Source organism: Zosterops lateralis (genome assembly GCF_965231275.1).
Source record: "Zosterops lateralis genome assembly, chromosome: 4".
In the NCBI taxonomy this organism is placed as follows: domain Eukaryota; kingdom Metazoa; phylum Chordata; class Aves; order Passeriformes; family Zosteropidae; genus Zosterops; species Zosterops lateralis.
In genome coordinates, this window is record NC_139765.1 from 28575795 (window position 1) to 28582063 (window position 6269).

Consider the following 6269-nt stretch of genomic DNA (forward strand, 5'->3'; position numbering starts at 1 on the left):
GCGCCGCTCCCGGCGCTACGGCGGCCCGGAGAGGCCCCGCGGCGGCTCCTCCCGCGCCGGGACGCGCCCGGATCGGTCACCGGGGCCCGACCCCGCCCGGCCGCGGAGCCGCTCCCGGGCCGCCGCTGAGGGAAGGGGCGCTGGCCGCGCGATAAACCCGCCGCGTGTTGAATTGGAAAGGCGGATTCCGGTGCTGAGCAAAACGCATCCAGCACAGGCGGCATCTGGGATGGCCGTACCTCCGGGACACGGGAATAAATATCATGGCGACCGAGCGAAAAAAATTATAGCAGTTTATAGATTACTTCTAGTAACACTAAATAATAGAGAATTGCTGCATCTGTTTCCTGACTTGCAGTAGAATCGTTATCCTGGTCATGCTCAATTTTACAAAAGGAGGGACGTGTTTGCACTCCTGCTTTCTACCCCTAAACGCAAAATTATATAATAAATGTAAGGGTATATTAGATGTGGGACCTGTGGCAAAACTTTCTGCAGAGATCTGCCTTGGACTGAGCCTTCGCTCTGTAAACCCTCAGAACCAGTCAAGCTGAAACGCCTGATTGACTTTCCTTGTCTGATGGAGCCCTGATTTTCCCAAGTTCATTTAATATCTGGTCTGTATAAGTGAACTCAGAATCAGGAGAAAAGAAATCATGCCACTGTTACACAAAATGCCATTATTTCCCTACAGTAATGGGAATCATTGTCTTTATTGCCTCAATTAATCCTCATTAACTAATCATTAGTCATAATTTATATCTTAAATCACCTGCCTTCTCAGCTGAGTGTTAAGGGATCCTCAGCATTCCTGCAAGCCTTCTACCTTCACTCCACTTTATTTTGTAGTCCTAATTTAGTGCTACACCTGTCATGTGTCACTCCTGAGGCCAGCTTGTTACTCCATTCTAGCTTCAGTACAGAAAGAATCTAAAGCCTTTTCTTTACCACAGCCATATCCTCTGGCTTTTTTCCTTTATCTCCTCACTGTGGAGCACAACCATTTTTACAGACAGATAGGTGAGCACCTGCCTGACAAGCCCTGGAGCCTTGAACAATTAAAATTTTGGGGTGTTTTAACTAAACATGATCAGCATGTTTTGCTTTATTCTCTAACAGCCTCTCAATTAAATCAGTTTTTTTTCCTGCTGGTAGGACCTTTCCTGGTATTTTTTATGCCAGTGCCTGTGCTGTGCTTGTTATTGGTATTGTAAGGAACCTTGGAACAGGTTGGTGTATCCTGTTTAGGGAAAGGACCACAGCTAAAAGCCCAACCCTTAAAACCAAAGTGGTGTTGCTGAAAGGCCACCTGTGCAAGGCAGGGCATTCCCTGAAATTGTGCAAGACTGTAAAAGCACTGGAAGTGTGAGCAATACACAGGTAAAGAGAGGCAAAAATAGTTTATATAATGATTTTAACTGTATTACTACTATTCTTATTAAAACTTTTTCCCCATAGAAGTACTCTTTCTTTTCCCATAGTAATTAGACCTGGTGTTGGGGGTTGGGTTTCTTTCTTTTTTTACTCACAGAATTTTTTCCCATAAGTGGCTAGGAAACTAAGTACTGGGTAATTATTGGTACTTAAACAAAAAACAAAGGATGTGGCCAGAGGAGAAGAGTACAGCACCTGGCTACACTTCTTTTGTCTCTGGGAGTTTCTCTCGGAAGGGGAAGGTGCCGCGGGTTTTGGGGGCAGGTAAAGGGCAGGATTGGGCACAGCTGCGCTCTCTCGCTCTCAGCATCGGAAGGAGCCCGGTCAAGCTGTTGCTTACTGTGGGGAGAATTCACTGTCATCACTGGAGCCCAGTCCTAGGGATCAACCACCGTCTGCTCGTGTGTCCAGGAATTCTGAGCTCGCCTTCTCATCCCTTCCCGTCTCAGCTGAGAAGGCTGTCACGAGGTTCCTGGTTCTGTTTTGTTGTTAATACTGTAGTTGTTGTTTATTTGCCTTGTTATACATATTAGTAAAGAACTGTTATTCCCACCCCCATACCTTTGCCTGAGAGCCCCTTAATTCCAAAATTATAATAATTCGGAGGGAGGGGGTTTGCATTCTCCATTCCAAGGGAGGCTCTTGCCTTCCCTAGCAGACACCTTCTTTCCAAACCGAGAAATCTGGATTAATAACAATTCTTGGATTAGGCTAAGATTTCAATTATGCTAATACATTTTTCCTTTCAACATACGTAGGTGTCCTCTTTGCCCATAAACAAGGTTTTCATTGTAGAGACAGTAACAGTAGGTTCTAAAGGATGAGCCGCAGAGTTCCAGGGGAGTAAGAGCAGTCAGGACACAAGGAGAAAAAAGGTCTGAATTTCTTTATGGCTATAATTGGTTTTTAAAGTGGTTTGGAAACCATTTTAAAGTTGGTGTTATCCCATTTAGTAGTGGAATCATAGGAATGTTACAGAGCTAATTAATACACTGCACATTGTATGATGATAAAATATATGCAGTAATTTCATAAGAGTGACAGAATCTTGACTTTGACTGCTAGCTCTGCTGTACAGTACCTGTATGATGCCAGAATTCACGGGAAATGAAGCGTCACTGCCAAGAAGCAAGGAGCTTTGTCTAGGGCATTGAAATTTTTTGGTGGCTGCTGAAATGTACTTTTCAATTCTGAATGTCTGGCCAGGAGCTAAACCAGCCCTGTAGGTGCTCTGTTTTTCACTAACTTTCACTCTCCACACAGGACTATAGGGCTGGCTCAGTCAGCCTGTGATTATTCCTTAGGTAGCGTATTCTAGTTCCACACTGAGAGTTTTGGTGCCGTTTGCTTCAGCACAGTCTTTTTTCCTTTGCACATTAAGTAGAATCCTAAATCATGCTGAGATGGTAGACAAATGAGAATAATTCTAATTATCTCTGGGGTTTCAAAGTGGAAAATTAAATTGCAGTGGTAAATATTTGACTTCAGCACTTGCCTCTGGACCCTTTCACCCACTCTGTTTTAAAGATTAACCTATGCTTCATATTTTCACTTCTCTCATTTAATGATGTTCTCAGTATCTTTAACTCAAAGAAAACCTTTGGCAAGCATAAATGGATCTCTCTGCTGGCTTAATTAGTTCAGCATATTACCCGACAATTAATTCTAACTCCATCATTATTCTTTTACAGAATCTTCCTTCTTGGATTTCACTCAAAATGGACTGGAATAAAATGACTGTTCCTTTTACAGTGTGTCTCAATTGAATAGTATCATAAATAGCCTTCTTCTTTCATTCAAGGATCTGGAGATATTTTCTAAATGTTGATGCAGAAAACTTAAAATCCCTCTCTGTTGAGGGGATTACTGTTATCTTCAGATAAAGAAACTGAGACATAGTGAGGGTAATTACTAGGATTATTTTGTTAGATTGATGTCATCCAGAAAATGGATATATCCTTTGGACAACAAAAAATATTGTGAATTGGAACTGTAGCAGAATTTAAAAACCAGTCACATACAATTGGATAAATCTGTGTGAAATTACTGATTTCCACATCATAAAATTAATTTAACCAGAAATAATTTCAAGTTACTATATTTTTGTAGGCTTGAGAAATCCTGTGAATGCCTTGAATGTAGAACATCTTTTACGGCACCAATATAACTTAAAACAATGTTGAAACAGTCTTTGAAACTGAAGTATTCTAAAATCCATTCAGACTTTTCACTGTTAAGCTCCCTGTTCAAATTCAATTTGAGCTCTGGCATGTTCTTGATGATACAATTTCTAGTTAAAGGACCAGAAGCTGGTTTTGTTCTCAGCGTTTTTGCTTCATTCAGTTCACATAACAGAAAATACCGAAATAATTTTAAAAGCCCAAATACCTCTTTTTACTATTCTTTAGTTTTGCATAGGTCTTCCTTGTCCATCACCCAAGATGATGCACTGAAGATAAAATAAATTCTTTTCAGAATCTTTCAATTTCTCCCCACAGTGCGCTCTTCCCTCCTCTCTTTGTCTCTCTCTCTCTCCTTGCCCTATCCCACAATTTATCAGATAGGGAAGCACTATCCATTCCTTCCACAGATGTAGAATCGAGAAATATTTCAATTAAAATTTGAAAAGAATTGGTAAACATGCCAGGGGTTCAAAGCTGTAAATATGGCATTGTTGTATGGGGCAGATCATAGAGAAGAGCTTCCCATAGCAGGAAGGCCTTCCCTTACATAGTGAAATCCTCCTTCCTCCTCTTTCTTTTTAATTTTGGAAACAGTGACACTGGTAAGTATTCTAAGCAAATCTAATTCAGCACAGTGCTGACACAAATCTACTCTGGTTTCACATATTGAAGACTTTAGTCTCCATTTACCAGTAAGCAAAAAACCCACCCAACTACTGCAATGCATAACCAAGAAACAATTTACTTTTACTTTTATACTTTTTTTTTCCGTGCGATTATTGAAGATATTCAGATATGAGCTTCCTTCCTACAAGCAGATTTTAACTAAAGAGTTTAATTATATGCTAAAAGAAAAGCGTTTTCCCTAATGTTTCTTCTGAAACCTTCATTGAATACTTTATCCTGTGTTTATGAGATGGATATGCTGCTATGGATACAGTGAGGTCAACGTTTTACTGTTATTATTTCACTGTGCTGGTTAAAGGATAATATTTTTATTTTTAAAAAGTCTTAGAAAGTATGTATTATAGGAAAGTATAGTAATATATTTTAAATGAATAGGTAAAGGCTTTTATTTAATATTTCTCTTTCAAGTGTAGGAAATAGGACAAGGGTCCAGACAAGCATGACTGAAAAAACACCTTGTCTGTATTAGAACTTCACTTCCATTTTCACATGACACTATATCATATTTTACAAATATTAATTAAGCTGCATAAAACACCTGTGATAATACTCAAGGTGAGCCCAAACAAAAAAAGATAGGTTTTTAGTTATTACAAAGCACAACAAAAGACAGAACAATTTGTTTGGTTATTGGGTTTTTTTTGTTGTGGTAGTGTTTGTTGTTGTTTTTTTGTAAGCTGCAATTTCCTACTTGTTCCTTGTAAACGAAAAATGAGTAATGTCAATTTTTATCTTTCCTGCCTTTTGAACAACTGCAGAACAATAAATTCTTTTAATGAAAGAATAATGCTAAGGAGCGTCTCCTCCAAACTGGCTTTTAGGCAGTCGAAGTAAATAATCATACAAACTCAGTTTTAAAACTGTCTTGAAAAAATAACTGCCCTATCGATTACTCACTTCTTTCCTCTCTTTGTATTATTGTATCATTATCCTTCTAATTTTCCTACCCACAGCATTCCAGAAAAGTGTACACAAAATAAAAACAACACAACTTTTAAACACTTACACATAACACAAATACATCCAGCCTTCTTTCTTTTATAGGAAAAAAGAAAAATAGAAAACTTTATTCCCTTTCTTTCTGTACTGATCACATTTAAGACATTCATTATTCAGAATCTTACCTCTTTCTCCCTAAAAGAAACTCAACCAGGTAAGTTTTTCTGAAACGCACAAGCCAAGGTAAATCTGCAGTTTCCAAATAGCTCAAAAAAGTTCATTGTTTTATCACTGAGCTACAATACAGGCAATGTCTGACTGAAGTGAAGGGGACTGGCATTTTTAACAGGAAATGGTAACCATTAATGCTGAATTTTCCTGGAAATACAAAACCATAACTAGTTATAGGACAAGTCTCACAGGATTCCTGCCAAAATGTTCTGGGTTTTTTTTGCTGTTTGTTGCAAACAAATCAACATAAGTAGCAAAGGAGTGCCTGGCTTTGCGGTGAGAGCAAAACCAAAGGGCCATGGCTCCTCTCTGGTCCACTAAGTCACTTGTTTTTGTCAAATTCTCCATCTCAATCACTGGAGCATTTGAGATGCTCCACCCATTAAGACAAAATATGCTCAAGCATATTGCCTCAGGTGGCTGTTGTTAGGACTCATTTGTGTTACTTCAGCAGTTAAAAATAATATTTAAAGCAACATTCAGAACTGTTCCCTTAGCTTTTTAGAATTATATAAAAACATTCTGCATTGTACCATTTTATTATTTGTACTGCCTTGTTGGGGGGCAGTTGTTCATTTGTTGTGGGGTTTTTTTTGATTTTTAAAAAAATGCTTTGAAATTATGAAGACATCTAAATTATGACCTGTATCCTCAACAGCCTGAAATGCTAGTTTCCAAGCAGATGAATAAAAGAACAAACTCAGTGGCGATTTTAGCCCCCCCAAAAATTCTCAACTTCAGAAATAATATCAACTTTTGATAACTGCAAAAGCAATTTAAAAACTGATGATGAGA